Source organism: Jaculus jaculus, chromosome 16, assembly GCF_020740685.1.
Source record: "Jaculus jaculus isolate mJacJac1 chromosome 16, mJacJac1.mat.Y.cur, whole genome shotgun sequence".
Classification (NCBI taxonomy): domain Eukaryota; kingdom Metazoa; phylum Chordata; class Mammalia; order Rodentia; family Dipodidae; genus Jaculus; species Jaculus jaculus.
This window is the reverse complement of record NC_059117.1, coordinates 30,545,124-30,561,572: the sequence shown is the minus strand read 5'-3', so window position 1 is coordinate 30,561,572 and position 16,449 is coordinate 30,545,124. Positions and strand designations below refer to the sequence as shown.

The 16,449-nt window shown below is 39.3% G+C and overlaps 2 pseudogenes; one reads left to right on the top strand and one right to left on the bottom strand.

Moving 5' to 3' along the window:
• The first annotated feature begins 8,880 nt into the window (after positions 1–8,880).
• On the top strand, positions 8,881–11,694 carry LOC101613588 (annotated as a pseudogene).
• A 466-nt stretch (positions 11,695–12,160) lies between these two features.
• LOC101613873 lies at positions 12,161–12,728 on the bottom strand (annotated as a pseudogene).
• Positions 12,729–16,449: the final 3,721 nt, after the last annotated feature.

Sequence of the window (16,449 nt, the reverse complement as noted above, 5' to 3'; positions counted from 1 at the left end):
TTTCTTACATTTGTCATTCGCACAAGACCAGACAAGGCCTGTGTCATGCTCCAGGAGAGACTGTATAATTGTAATTATAACAACATAGTATCTTCACAGGCTTTCTGGAGATGACAATGTGCACATGGTGTTTTATTTTTTCCATCATCATAAATAAGGATTTTGTTGTTAAGCCTGCTTTTCTCCTTAAAACCACTGTCTTCTTTGTAATTCTAAACATATTTTAGTACTGCAGACAGCAGGAGCTCATTTGGCAACCTTTCAAAGAACTTCTGAGGTCTGGCTGTTCCCACTTCTTTCACTCTGAACCCATCATCTTGATTTCCTTATGGGATAGCCCCAGCACAGCCTTGCTCATTTCTAACTCCATGTACATCAGCAATAAGTATTTTCACATCTACTATGCTTCTTGACAACTCCAAATTTCACCATCCTTTCCTAACACTCATACACATTTTTATACTCCAGTATCAATCTCACATTTTAGTATTGCATTATTTCCTTGCATGTTTTGCCCCTACAAAATTTATTTTCCTATAATTGGTAAGGAAAAATAATAAATTATATAAAGACAATATTTAATTATGTATAAATGGACATGTATTGAAATACAAAAACTATAGGACAGCAAAGTAGTCAAATTATAAGGGAATTTCATGTTTCCTCCATACATTCTCTATTTCCTATGAGCCATTATGATTAGATATACAGTAAGTCATAATTCATTCTACTCAAACAATAATGTGGGCTGGGTAGATGGCTCAGCACTTAAAGGTACTATCTATGAAGCCTGCTGGCCCAGGTTTGATTCTCCAGCATCTGCAAACCTTAGTAACCATATAAAGACAGATGTGCAAAATGATGTATGTGTCTGGAGTCTGTTTGCAGCCAGAGGCCCTTGTCCACCCATTATCATTCTTTCTCTCTTTCTCTCTCTCTTTTTCTCTCATCAAATAAATTTAAAAAGTAGTTTGGGCTGGAGAAATAGCTCAGTGGTTAAGTGCATTATACTTGTAAAGCCTGATAGCCTGTGTTCAATTCCCCAGTGCCCATGTAACACCAGAAACACAAAGTCATGCATGTGTCTGGAGTTCATTTGCAGTGGCAAGAGGTCTAGCCACACCCATTCCCTCTCTCTCACTCACTCAAATAAATATTTTTTTAAAACCTACAAATAAGATAATGGGCTAGAAGTTGCCTCAGTATGATCTAGTAAAGGAGACAGAATAAGAAAAGAATAGGCTGTGTTCCAAAGAAAGAAAAAAAGAAATAGCTTCAGAAACCTACAAAAGAAGCATAGAGATACATGGAAAGTACACAGAAGATGATAGACAAGGCACCTGTAAGAAGTAAGTAGATGACATTGAAAGCATTCAGGGTAAAATATAGTCATCAAAATACAAAAGGAACTAGTTATAAAGGAGGGTTTCAGCACAACGGGGATAATGAGGGGACAACAGAAAGCATTGGGACTATAATCAAAATGTGTACATTTATAAAATTTCAATAAAATATCTTTGACTATAAATCTAATTTTATATGAACAATAAATTGTGATGTATATAATAAAATAGAAGTAAGCAGAACATAGCTTCAGCTGCATAACACAGCTTCCTGGCATGACAGTAGAAGCAGAATCCACTTCTAGCAGGTGATAGAAGGGAGTCCTGCCATAAGGACAAACCCATAGCCCTCAAAATCCCCAAGTCCTGACAGGTTAGAAGTGGAGAGGAATCTCATTTGTTACTACTGGACTCAGAGGGCAGTGGCCAGTACTATTTTAAGAGATTATCTGTTGTTTAAAAGTAAGCTACCTTGGAGGTCCGACCGAAGGGAGAATCTACAAATCGGGGATCCTTAACTTTCTGCCACAGCTCCAGGATGACGTAGCTTTGGAGGGCAGAGGGGCCAGAGGCTGACATGCTAAGTGGTGAAGCTTGGCTCAGGCAGAAGAGTACCTAGAGAAACTGACCCCCACCCTTGGGTGGCTGGGAGCAGTGCTCCTCAACTGAGCTGTGCCCAGAAGCTGAGGTCATCAGAGGGACCAAATTCTGGAGCCACCTTTCTTCCATTCACTGCTACACAGCCTGAGAAGTATGATGTTTCAGCAGAGTACTTGGTATCCACAGTAGCATCTCACCCACAGGGTGACTAATATAGAGGGGTTCTTGGAAATGCAAAGACAAGTTCTCTGCCTATGCAAATCACACTGCTGTAGCTGTTTCCCTGCTCCATGCACTTAGAGGACTCCCTCTCCCTGAGCTTGAACACTAGCCACACCAAGGAGAATCTCAGGAATGTGAGAGAACCTGCCAGCTCACAGACTGCAAGACTAAGTATGGACAGCAGATGCCCCTGGAAAGAAAAGAAGGAAAGCTACCAAACTCGAAACACCTCTAGTGGACAACAGACACTTGTCCAACAGCGTAAGTCAGCAACAGTGAAAATCAGAGCAAAGACAGGCTTCCACAAGCTCACCTCACTCTTCCACTCCTGTGCACATCGCTGGCAGACTCCAATCGTCAATGACTCAGCAAGAAACTGCTCCAACTCTTTGACTCTTTTTTAGTTCCAGCTTCTCTTTTTCTTACTAATCTTTTATTAGAATTCTGATTTTGTTTGATTGTTAATAAAATAAAAAATATCCAATTATTTAAAAGATATATAAACTTTTTAAAAAATTTCTTGCCCCCAGTGTTTCTCATTATCACTTTACTTTTAAGCAACATGTTTACCTGATTGGATTTTGGTTTTTTTTCTAGGTAGGGTCTCACTCTAGCTCAGGCTGACCTGTAATTCACTGTGTATTCTCAGGGTGGCCTTGAACAACTTGATGGAATTTTAAAAATTATCCTATTTTTAAATTGCATTGGTCACCTTACATTTATCTAATTGTTTTTGAGATTTTAAATTATTTAATAATTAAACTTTAATTGATTTATATTTAACATTTTATTAAATTATTAAATTGAGAATATTAAAATATTAATATTTTATTAATTTATTTGTAAGCAGAGAGAGAAGAGAGATAGGGAAAATGGGTGTGCCAGCCCCTCAAGCCATTGCAAATAAACTCCAAACACATGCACCACTTTGTGCATCAGACTTTATGTGAGCACTGGGAAATCGAACCAAGGTCATTAGGTTTTGCAGAGAAGTGCCTTAACCACTGACCCATTTCTCTAGCCTTGAACTTTTTAATTATTAAGAATTTTTTCTTGTATTGTCTCTAATTCCTTATTCTACATAACATTCTATTCAGCAACTCTTCTGTGCTTTCATTTATATAAACTTGTTTATTCCTCAGTTTCTTGCCTTTCCCTGACTCCTTCCTTCATCTCATCTACTACCTCCACACTTGCCCTAAAATATTTTATATTATCATTGGTGATGTTTCAATGGACTTTACTTAATTTTCAGTGCATTTCTATATGTTGCATGATTTGTTCCTACTAAAGCAGTTTTCTTCCCTCTTGAGTGGTACTGGATGAGATATACAGACCTATAGATGCAAGAGCAGTAATGCAGGAGCCTAGGAAAGATGAAAAAGGAAGGCCACATGGCTCCTCTAAAAGATCATGACTCCTCATCTCCTAAACTCAAAGATACTGAAATAAGTAAGATTCTGGATGAAGATCTCAAAAGTTTACTAATTAGTATGATCAATGACTGGAAAGAGGATACATACAAGAAGAATTCAACCTTAGACCTAAAGAGGGAATTTAATACCATAGAAGAAAAAGTCATAAAAATACATGATAAAAATCAACAATGTGGCTGCTAAAAGGAATGGCATGGAAGAAAATTTCAGTGAGCATAAAACCAACTTTGAAGAGACAATACAAACAAAAAAATTCTCAGTAAATAAGACAATAAAAAAAACTGGAAAATATTACCAATGAACTTAACCAATTAAAAGAAATGGACAAAAAATGATGTCATTGAAATAACACATTCAAACATCAGTAAATAAAAATAATACAGAAACATGACAACAAAATCCTGGAACTAGGACACAATCACAAGACAAATTCCAAAATCTCATGGGATATAATTCTGAAGGAGCTGGAATAACAACTAAAAGCATAGAGAATCTACTCAATGACATCATGGCAGAAAAGAAACCCAAATCTAAAGAAATAATTTAATATTAAAACACAAGAGACATTTAGGATATTAAACATATATATGACCAGAGAAGGACCTCTCCATGGCATAGGGTCAAGATGTCAAGAAAATAAAGCAAAGAAACAATACTAAATGCTATAAGAAAAAAGCATACCAATTCATCTACAAAAGCATCAGAAAATAAGATTTATCATGAGCAACCATGATAACCACCAAAGAGTTAGATAACTGGTGAGTGGATGCAGAGCTTGCCTTGAAAATGTGAGGACCAGAGTTTGAATCCTCAGCACCCACATTAGTGGTGGACAGTTGTGCCAAGAATTTGGGAGATGGAGTTGGGGATCCCTGGGGTCAGCTGCTCAGCTAGTGTTCCAGTTATCTTCTCCTTGCTGGGACAAACATTCAAGCAGAAGAATCATATGGGAGGAAAGGGTTTATTGCAGACATACAGAGTCCAGGGGAAGCATCATCATGGTGGAAAAAGCTGGTTCACTTCACCATACATCCACAGCAGAGAGAGAAAAAAAAAGGCCAGAGCTCAAGTTGGCTCTCAACACCTATTAGGACTGCACTCAAGATCTACCTCCCCATTGACTTACTTCTTCCAGCAGTGCACTGCCTGCTGGAAACTTAAATAGGAAGCTTAATAAAAAATATTTTAATCAGGTTGGGAATGGTGGCACACACCTTTAATCCCATCACTCGGGAGGCAGAGGTAGGAGGATCACCATGAGTTGAAGGCCACCCTGAGACTACATAATGAATTACAGGTCAGCCTAGGCTACAGCAAGACCCTACTTCAAAAACCCCATATATATATATATATATATATGTATGTATGTATGTATGTATGTATGTGTATGTATGTATGTATTATATATGTATGTATTATATATAATATATAAATAAAAAATATATAAAATATATATATATTATATACAGAATATACACACACACACACACACACACACACACACACACACATATCTTAATCAAAAATACCTGAGTCTATGGGGGACATTATAATCAAACCACCACAGCTAGAGTAGCAGCGAACTGGTGAGCTCTGTGTTCAGTAGAGAGACCTCATCTCAGTAAATAAAATGGAGAGCAATTGATGAGGGTGGTCAAGGTTAAGCTCCAGGTTCCATATGCATGTGCACATGCATGCATGCACACCCATACACATGTAAACCCAACCACGCACACACACAAACCACAGAAACATGGATGATGAAAAACCTGAAAGCAAATAACTTCCAGTCAAATTTTAAAGAAAAATGACAGGCATAAGAGGTATAAGGATATTTCAAATAAACATAACGAAAGGCCATTGTGACCATCTAGCCAGCAATTCAGATGTATGTAATGGAATACTATAAACAGAGGAGGAAGAAATTTTCAACCCCAAGAGCACAGGGAAGAATAAGTTTCATGAGTGGAATTGAACAAATAAAAACTAGGAAGGAGGGGACTGAAGAGATTGCTTAGTGGTTAAGGCGCTTGCCTGCAGAACCAAAGGACCTAGGTTCAATTCCCCAGGACCCACATAAAGCCAGATGCACAAGGGGACGCATGTGATGAATTCGTTTGCAGTGGCTGGAGGCCCTAGTGCATCTATTCTCTTTGTCTCTCAAATAAATAAGTAAAAATATTTTTAAAAAGAATTAAGAAATCTGTCATATTCAACAGCAAGCCAGCACATTCATAATACTAAGATGAGAGAAAGAAAATAGCAGTAATCCAATCAGCCAGACAACAACATGATTATAGGAATTAGTAAATATTTTTCAATAATAACCTCAAAAAGAAATGGCCTCCACTAACAAGGATATACACACTGGCTGATTGGATTTTAAAAAAAAGACTCAACTGACTGTCACCAAGAGTGACACCTCACCATGAAAGACACCCACCTGCTGAGGGTTCAAGCATGGAAGCCCATCAAGCACATGGACTCTCAAACAAATTAATGTTGCAGTTTTGATAACAGATGAAGTAGATTTCAAACCAAAATCAGTCAGGAAAGATTAAGAATGCTACTACATATGAATAAAGGGCATTGTTATTAGGAAGATAAAACAATTATAAAAATACATGCACAAAATTTTGGGGTTCCACATTTCATAAAACAAACATTAATAGGCATGAGAAGTCATGTATGTGCTGGTACACCAATACTGGGAAACTTCAATATCCCATGCTCATCTTTACATATGTTAAAGTAAAAATTATAAAGAAACTTCAGTTAACCTAAAGCAACATCATATGGCCTTAATGAATATACAGATAATATTCTCAGCAACCCATGGAAACATCTCTAAAATAGGTCATATTCTAGGTCACAAATCAATTCCTCCAAAATACAAAAGAATCAAAATAATTTCTTATATTTTATCAGATTATTATGTAAGAAACCAAGGGCAAGAAACTATAGCAATTATATAAATACACAGAGACTTATCGATACTCTGAAACTGAATTAGTTGTCTCTATTCTCATTACTATATACTCAGCAAACACATTTCAGAAATGAAAAGTTTTCTTTCACAATGACTTTGATGATGTAGACATTATTAAGGTTCCTAAATATGTACATGCATATGTGGTTAATGTTCTTTCTGACAGTAGGAAGCAGAAGTTTACCAAATACAATGGTTGTCTTAAAGACATGGTCTTGTGCTATTGATTCATGTGTGATAAGACCCTACTTTTTTCAGTACATGGGAAACACTGCCACTCACAGCCTCATTTTTACCTGAAAAGATATGGCTATACTGAACTGATATTTGTCAAGACAATTTCCTGAAAATGAATCTGTGACTTCAAGGAAAATAATTGCTAATCCTTTTTAGAGATGAAAATGAGAACTTTGGAAATAATAACCATCACACTTTCCTTGCATTTATCAAAGATATTCTAGGGCTGGAGAGGTGGCTTAGCAGTTAAGGTGCTTGCCTGTGAAGCCTAATAATGCATGTTTGACTCTCTAGGTCCCACATAGCCCGATTCACAGTGACACAACCAACCAGTGATGTGCATGCGCCACAAGGGGGTGCATGCATCTGGAGAGTTCATTCACTGGCTGAAAGACCTTGGTGTACCCATTCTCTCTCTCTCCCTCCCTCCCTCTCTCCCTCTCTCTCTCTCTCTCTCTCTCTCTCTCTCTCTCTCTCTCTCTCTCTCTCTCTCTCTCTCTCTCTCTCTCTCTCTGGAGCCATAGATTGTTACCAGAAAATTTTCAGTGCCAGGCATAGGATACCTTCCAGTGAGCTGTTGGCCAGGGAGGTCCCTGATGCCCCCAAAACATTACAGGCCATTGCTGAGTCCCTTGGTTTCCCACCAGGAATAGATGGTAAGATCCTATTGCTGAAGACTCCACATACTTGGGCTGCAAGGTCACTGAGAAACCCTGCTGGAGCTGAGCTGAAAACCTCCGTCATGTAGACCAGCTGACAGAAAGCTCAATGGGAGAGAGAAATCACCAATGAAGATACCCAACAGTGGACACTGCAAGCCTTATATTTGGCCATCCAGGCTAAATGAGCCAATGGGTGCAAAATAGAGGCACGTCTCTTATGGGATAAACCAACTGCCCTCTAATTTGGCTGGAGGTGTGCTCCATGGGAGGGAATACATCCCTGATACTGAAAACCTACAACTAGAGTAATCATGAGTGCTAGGGGAGTAATGTCTGCTGCTGTCTGGCTAAATTTATATACTATGCTTATCAAACTGCCCAGTTAGCACTTCTCTTAATGTTCATACCCATATATTAATGCTACTCTCACTTTTGGTTAAAGGACCTTATCTTTTCAGATAGCAGTGACCTTGGGATGACTCAGAAGGCACCATGGAGCTGAGAAGTGACAGAGTGCTCAGCACTGAATATCTTAATCATACCTTCCATGGCTCAGGGTCCATTGTGGAAGAGTTGGCAGAAAGAATGTAAGAGCCAAAGGAAGGGTAGGACTCCTTACAACATGCTCCTCCAGACACAAAATGGCCTGGATATCCATGACCTTACAGTGCCTGACTCTACCTACACAAAACCATCATAATAGGAGGAAAAGATCATGACATTAAAATAAAAGAGAGACATATTGAGAGAAGGAGGGGATATGATGGAGAGTGGAGTTTTAAGAGGGAAAGTGGGGGGGGGAGGGAGCTAATTACCATGGGAATTATGGAAGTTGTCAATTAAAAAAAAGAAAAACCAATGGAAAAGATCCTAAAGAAAACAATAATGGAAATAAAGATACTCTATAAAAATTATTTTTGTTATTTGATATTAAAAATTATAGTGAATAATGTAAATTTAAAACTTAGTAATTAAAACAATATATGATGAAATGTGTTGGCATTTGGAAAGGATACAAAGCTTATTGGATCAATTTATTTTCCAAGTAACCAATTCTTGAGGTTATAAATCTTGTGGTTAGAGATAAAAGATTTATTCAGAATTGTACAGTCATTGGACTTCTACATATCCTTGTAGAGGGAGAGAGGCTGCATGGACCTTCTCACATGGCAATGTGAGACTCATCAGTCAAGGTCTGGTGAGGATGATCACAGCTGCTCTGATTCAAGATGGCAACCAACATACTGTATTACTGACTTTCCCTTCACTGTGACCAAATGCCTGACAGAAACAACTTAAGGAAGGAACAACATATTTGGACTTGTGGTTGGAGTGTACAGACCTTCATGGCCAGGAAGATATGATGGTAGGATTGGCTTGTGGCTATTACCATGGGACCACGAGGGTGCTGGCTGACACTTCAGCGAATCAAAAACACAGAACGAGAACAGAAAGCGTCATGTCCTGCAACCCCAGAGTGCCACTTCCTCCAGCTAGGCCTCATCTCCTCAAAATTCTACAACCTCCCAAAACAGTACAAACAGCTGGGAACCAAATGTTCAAATTATGGGGGACATTTTACATACAAACCACAATATATGTCCAACTGAGAAGAAACAGCATACAACACTGAGTTTAGAAACATTTCAAGTATCTTAAATGAATTCAGATTACCACAAAGTTCCCATATAAGGAAATAAACTACAGTTACCAGTAAGATTATCCAAAGACAGCTTACTTATATTCATCTTGATAGTGATGTTATCTTCCATATTAGAAAGACTGAAGTAAATGTTAACTATTTTTGGATGCTATTTTAGTATTGAATTCAAGTCCAAAAACTCTTTATGTCAAAATATCTATTCTGTGTGCAACAATAGTTAATAGAAAACCAGAGGGTTTTTTTTTTTTTTTCATGTAGAAGGAAGTTTAGATTAAAACCTTAAAACGGAACAGATTTAGAAGATTCAAACTTCCTGGCAATTGTTCTTTAAAACAACAATAATTCAAACAGTGGCACTGGCAGATTAGACATATAGACCAACACAGAACATTATAGACTATCACAGAACAGTAAGTTCAGAAATAGTTCCTCACGTATGTCTTCTTCCCATTATTTGTTAAAAAGAATGTCCTTTCCCCATTAATGGTCTTATTACGTTTGTAAAAAAAAAAAAAAAAAAAATTGGCTACATATTAAGAGGGATTATTTCTGTAAAAATCAGGATGGTAATTCCTTGAAGAATAAAACATAATTTCTATATGATCCAACAATTTCACTTCTGGATATAACCTCACAAGAATTAAAGCAGATTCTCAAAGACATACCTTTGTTTGACAGCACTGTTTTAATAGCAACCTGAACTACAAAACATCATACAAGTATACTTTTTTTAAACTACATGGACATGAAACAGCACATGAGGTTTAGAAGAATCTCTTGCCAAATATTTTTGCCATAGTATCAGTGGCTTTCCACAGATATTTTACTGTTCCTGTGCAATTTTAACATAAATGAAAAAAATGTGTAACTTTTTCCAAACACTGCAGATTTACATTTATCTTAACTTCCTGTTCAAGATGCTCTGGAGGATGGTTATATAACACAAAATTGTCTAAAGGTTTTGAGTGGGTAGTGCTATCTCACATTTACCAAGATCTCCCTTATACTGGCATCACAAAGACACCATGAATTTATTTGGAGTTGAAAGTGTTGTCTTGATAGTCGTCATTCTATGTAGAAAGTCAAATGACCATTTTTTTTGGCAGGTTCAGAATATCATAAATGTTACTGGTTGGCAGTTTCAATATATGAAACCCCATTGGCAGAAAACAACAGCAACAAAGGACTATAATGTACTACAGGAACTAAAGACAAACAAGTTTACAAATATCAGAGCCATCTGTCTTTCCTACCTCTAAAAGATTGGCTCCATCAAGTGAGAATAACATCCATCAATCAAAACAGAAAAAGCAAACTGCTGGTGCCCAGCATGTGCAGCCTCCACAGCATTCCTTACAGTTTTCAGCCATTTCAGTTAAGAGTTGGCTTATAACAGACAAAAATAAAATGATGAAGTCAGCACCAATTTTGTTGGCAAATATGAAAAAAAGTACCAGTAATTTCATAAAATATTTGCAACTAATTTTGCTGTTATAAATAAATGAAATGGATTTTAAAGTTTTAACTATTCTTTCTATGAAAAAGAAATCATTCAAAGTTGTGTTGATCTTTAAGGTTAAACACGGGGTTATTTAAAATAACCTGCTTGGGAGTTCGATCGCTATCGGGAGCGGAGAGCAGACCCCAGAGAGCCCTGAGCAGCCCCACCACCGCTGCGCCCAGCAGACCCCGCCGCCCTCAGCGCCCCGACACCAAGCCGGCACCACGGGCAGCGGCGCAGGGAGCGGCGGCCCGGCGGCATCCGCGGCGCCAGCCCGCGGGGACAAGAAGGTCATCCCCACAAAGGTTTTGGGAGCAGTAAAATGGTTCAATGTAAGGAATGGATATGGTTTCATCAACAGGAAGATGTATTTGTACACCAGACTGCCATAAAGAAGAACAACCCCAGGAAGCACCTTCGCAGTGTAGGAGATGGAGAGACTGTGGAGTCTGATGTTGAAGGAGAAAAGGGTGCGCAGACCGTAACCATTGCAGACGCTGTCCAGGTCGTGGGGTCCTCCACGCAGTTACCAGCAGAACTAGCAGAACAGTGAGAGCGGGGGAAAGAATGAAGGATGGAGAGCGCTCCTTGAAGGACAGGCCCAAGGACGCAGACCCTACCGCGGGCCAGGCTCCCACCTGACCACATGAGGAGGGCCTGTGGGCGTGGACCACAGTCTTCCAACCTCCTGTGCAGGGAGAAGAGATGGAGGGTGCTGACAACCAGGGTGCAGGAGAGCAAGGTGGACCAGTGAGACAGAATATGTATCGGGGTTATAGACCACGATTCCGCAGGGGTCCTCCTCGCCAAAGACAGCCCAGAGAGGCTGGCAATGAAGAGGACAAGGAAAATCGAGGAGATGACACCCAAGGTCAGCAGCCACCTCAACGTCGGTACCGCCGCAACTTCAATTACCGGCGCAGACGCCCGGGGAACCCTAAAGCAGCCGATCCACCAGATGAAAATTCGTCCGCTCCCGAGGCTGAGCAGGGCGGGGCTGAGTCAATGCCGGCTGACCATCTTTACCATCATCCGGTTTAGTCATCCAACAAGGAGAAACGAATATGAAATTCCAGCAATAAGAAATGAACAAAAGATTAGAGCTGAAGACCTTAGGTGCTTGCTTTTTGCCCATTGACCAGATAAACTAGAACTATCTGCATTGACTATGCAGCATGGGGTTTTTATTATTTTTACCTAAAGATGTCTCTTTTTGGTAATGACAAACGCTTTTTTTTTTTTTTAAAGCCTGGTTTTTCTCACTATACCTTTAAAGGTTTTTAAATTGTTTCATATCTGGTCAAGTTGCGATTTTTAAGAACTTCATTTTTAATTTGTAATAAAAAGTTTACAACTTGATTTAAAAAAAAAAAAGCCCACAAACTGCAAGCACCTGTTAATAAAGGTCTTAAATAATAAATAAAATAAAATAAAATAAAATAAAATAAAATAAAATAAAATAAAATAACCTGCTTGGAAACTTGAAGCACGTTTCCAATTGCCAGCATTATGATTTGTGCTTGGTGGAGTCATCTTTGTTTCTTCTTTTTATATTCCAACTATAACTCTGGCCATATTGACTTCCGCAGTAGCAAATTGATCTCAAAGAAAGTCAAGGTCTTCCTTCAGAGAATCGACATTCTTTTTAGCTGTTGATAAATTCTTTTCCAATAATACCCGAGCTTCATCAATGCTATATTCAAGCATTACATTAGCCCCCCCAGCCACAGGCACACTTTATCAGTAAGAGGAACTGCAGCTTCTCAGTATAGGTTGTCTGCCAGTAAGATTCCGTTCTCTATTGAATTAGTGAACTGCTATTTCTTCTGCATGTATTTTAGAATTTCCAAAGTCTGCTTAATTTCAGGAAACTGACCTTTTAGCCTCCTTTTCCTTGGAGCAAGGTTGAGTTCCCTAAACTTGTACTTCTGATACTATTCATCCAGCTTCTCTAATACTGTATCTGAAGTCCCACTCCCAGATTGTTTCAGGAAAGAATCCACATCTTCCAGAACCACAGCTTCAGGAATCCCCCGGTGAAGTCTACGCCTGTTCCCAGCAGCCCCTTCTGCCATGCTTAGTGGTAGTCATCCTGAGAAAACTCTCAAAGAGATACTTATACCTCCATACTCATCAGGAAATGTAAAAGCTACCCGTAGATGAGTGAATTTGTTAAATGAAAGTTGACATACACTGGGATATTATTGAGCCTTTAAAAGAATGGGGATCCTGCTACATGCAACAGCATCAATGAGCTGAGGACACTGTCCTATAAATACTGGTTTATCCCATTTATGTGATCTACCTAGACTAATCCAAAATCATAGGAAGTCAAATAGTGACTGTTGAGGGCTTGGGGAAGAGGAAATCTGGAGCTATTAATTAATGTGTGCAGAATTTCAATTTTGCAAGCTTAAAAGCAACGATGGAGTTGAGTACAATGGGCATGACTCGATAGTAAGACTGCATGCCTAATGGGACTCACTCCCCAGTATTGAAAACCATCAAAAGTTACAGTGATCAGGCTGGAGAGATGGCTTAGTGGTTAAGCGCTTGCCTGTGAAGCCTAAGGACCCCGGTTCAAGGCTCGGTTCCCCAGGTCCCACGTTAGCCAGATGCACAAGGGGGCGCACGCATCTGGAGTTTGTTTGCAGAGGTTGGAAGCCCTGGCGCGCCCATTCTCTCTCTCTCCCTCTATCTGTCTTTCTCTCTGTGTCTGTCGCTCTCAAATAAATAAATAAAAAAATTTTTTAAAAAGTTACAGTGATAGATGGTGGGTGGTACTATTTGTACAATATAAATGTATTTAACATTGCAAAGGTTTATACTTAGGGCGTTAAGAGGATAATCTGTGTTGTATTTTACCACAATGGAAAAAAATGAGTAAAAAATAAACAAGTTCAGCTAGGGCTTCCATTATGATACAGTATGGTTACACAACATAGTCAGTGTTTTAGGTTCACTTCACCTTTGTCCATTGCCAACCACAGCCAGTGGTTTTACTTTTCACAGTTGTATGTTTCAAGGAGGAGGATTGCAGCTGTCAGCCAGCTTTGGATCTTTTGAACCAGAACTGCGTCGCTTGACCATGCAAAACTTAAAGATGGGCTATTAAGTTGAGTTCGCTCTTACTGTGATACTCCTATGGTGCTCACAGACAAGGAAGAAATGGATGTGAATTCACGTTGGACTACTCAACCCGTATACGCATCTCCAGTAAGCCAAGAAGCCACATTCATAATGGAAGACAAGACTGGCTAGGTCCAGGAACAACTTGCAGCTGGCAGCTACTTCCGGCTGAGTGACAACAATCTGTATAAAATAATTTTAAAGCGGATTTGTGAAGGGGAAAGTGGGGGAGGGAAGAGAATTATCATGGCTTATTGTCTGTAAGTATGAAAGTTGTTAATTAAAAAATAATGCCAGAGAACCCAACATGGCTCAGGGAAATTTTGCGGAAGAGGGGGGGGCGGAAAGAATGTCAGAGTCACATGTTGGGTCATGATATGCAGAGACATTTATCGTACCAATAACTGTGGGCTAACTCCATAGTGCATGACCCATTTACATCAACAAGGAGGGGCCATTGGGAGTTGGTAGGTCATGGATGAGCCTAAACAATGGTACCAAACTGCCTGTATTTGCCGAAAAGAAAACTAATAAATTAAAAAAAAATGCCAGAAAGGTAATTTTAAGACCAATAACCTAATTGTGAACAGCAAACTTCACAATTGCCAACCTCTTCCATGTATGTAGTTCATGTCATGTAAGGGAGAGAAAGAAGGGATGATCAAACTGTATGGATGAACTAGTCACCACCAGAAACAATCCGATTTAGAATGGTTCAATTTGCTATTCTCTACATTAATTTTTCTTTTTTACTTTCTTTATATTAGTGAGAGACACAGGGAGACAGAGGGAGAGGAGAGAGAGAGAATTAGTGTGCCAGGGCCTCAGCCACTGTAATAGAACTCTCGATGCTTTCACCACTTAGTGGGCATGTGCGTCTGGCTAACATGTGATCTGGAGAGTTGAGCATGGGTACTTAGGCTTTGCAGGTAAGTGCCTTAACTGCAAATCCATCTCTCTAGCCCTGTGTTCTACTTTTTAAAAAAATTTATTAAATTATTTATTTGAGACAGACAGAGGGAGAGACAGAGAGAGTGAGAATGGGTGTGCCAGGCCCTCCAGCCACTGCAAATAAACTCTAGAGGCCTGCCCCCCCCCTTGTGCATCTGGCTTATGTGGGTCCTGGGGAATAGAACTGGGGTCCCTGGACTTTGCAGGCAGAAACACATTAACCACTAGGCCATTTCCCTAGGCCCTGGGTTCTACTTTTTGAAGGTGTGCAAATGATGTGAATTCAACAGAAACTTTAACTGGGTTGTGAAGTTTGGTCTTTTCCTGGACTAGCACTATTGGGTACAATATACCCTCTTCTCTCCACTCGGGTAGGAAGCTATGGGTTTCCTGTCAGTCTTGGAACCACAAGGGGAAACTTCATTATTTGATAGTGCTCCATGTAGAGAGGCTGTATGTGTCAGCTAGGCATGTTCAGTTCAGGATACTTTCCACTTTCAGTTGGTTCATTGGGGCATTCCCCTAATGTAGGTGGGGGGACAGTTGCACACACCTGAAGATGATGCCAACAGATACATTATTAACATTCTTCCCTCAGCCACTGTTTATTGAGTACAAGTGTCTGGCCCAGCAGTCAGGGTAAGGCAGTTAGTACAGCACAGGTTTTATTTCAAGTTCATCAGTATTCCAGTGAAGTTGGATTTTGATGGATTGCTGCTCATTTCTTTATTTACAGTTTTGAAGAGCCAGCCAATTAATGTAAAGCTGCACATAAAATATAAAATAGTCCAGCACCAAACGAAAGGGTATGCCTTAATGTATGTGCTGTTTACCCCTATAACCTCAGCACTCAGGAGGCTTGGCTACATGGTCAATCTTGTCTCAAAACAAAGCACAAATATATAAGTTTCTAGTACAAAATCAATGACTTTGGAGATTTCTCCCCTGCCTTCCTCATTCCTACCCTCCTCTCTTCCCTTTCATTTATTTGAGACAGAGTCTCATGTCCCAGGCTAGCCTCATACTCACTATGTAGTTGAGGACAGCACTGAACTTCTGACCATCCTGCCTCCACCTTCTGAATCTGAGATTACAGGCATGCACCATCGTGCCCGTGGTTATGTGGTGCTGGAAAATGATATCAGAGCTTCATGCATAGCAACTGAGCTACATGCCGAGCACCCTAAATATAATTTTTTGATGCCGGATTTTTTGAACTATTTTACAGTAGGCGGAAGGAACATATAGCATATAACTTCCCCCAGAAAGTAGAAAAAGATTATACAAGAAGGTTGATTTAGCTGGAAGAATTGACTAAAATTATCTTCTTTCTTGGAAGATAGGTATGTAATTTTTTTAATTTATTTGCAATCAGAAAGAGAGATGGGGTGTGCCAGGCCACTTAGCCATTGCAAACAAACTCTAGATGTGTGTGCCACCCTGTGCATCTGGCTTTATGTGGGCACTGGAGAATCAAATTCAGGTCATCAAGCTCCACAAGCAAATGCCTTAACTGCTGAGCCATCTCTCTAGTACAGTATATAAAAATTTTTAAGGATCAAAAAAAGTTTTAAGGATCAAAAATTCAACTTTCCAAAATTTCAGTGATATAAATGAATATGTAATGATCTATCATACATTACATCTTTTTATCTGGACAATTTTAAAAATATTATTATTTATATGAGAGAGAGAAAGATAGAGAATGGGCAAACC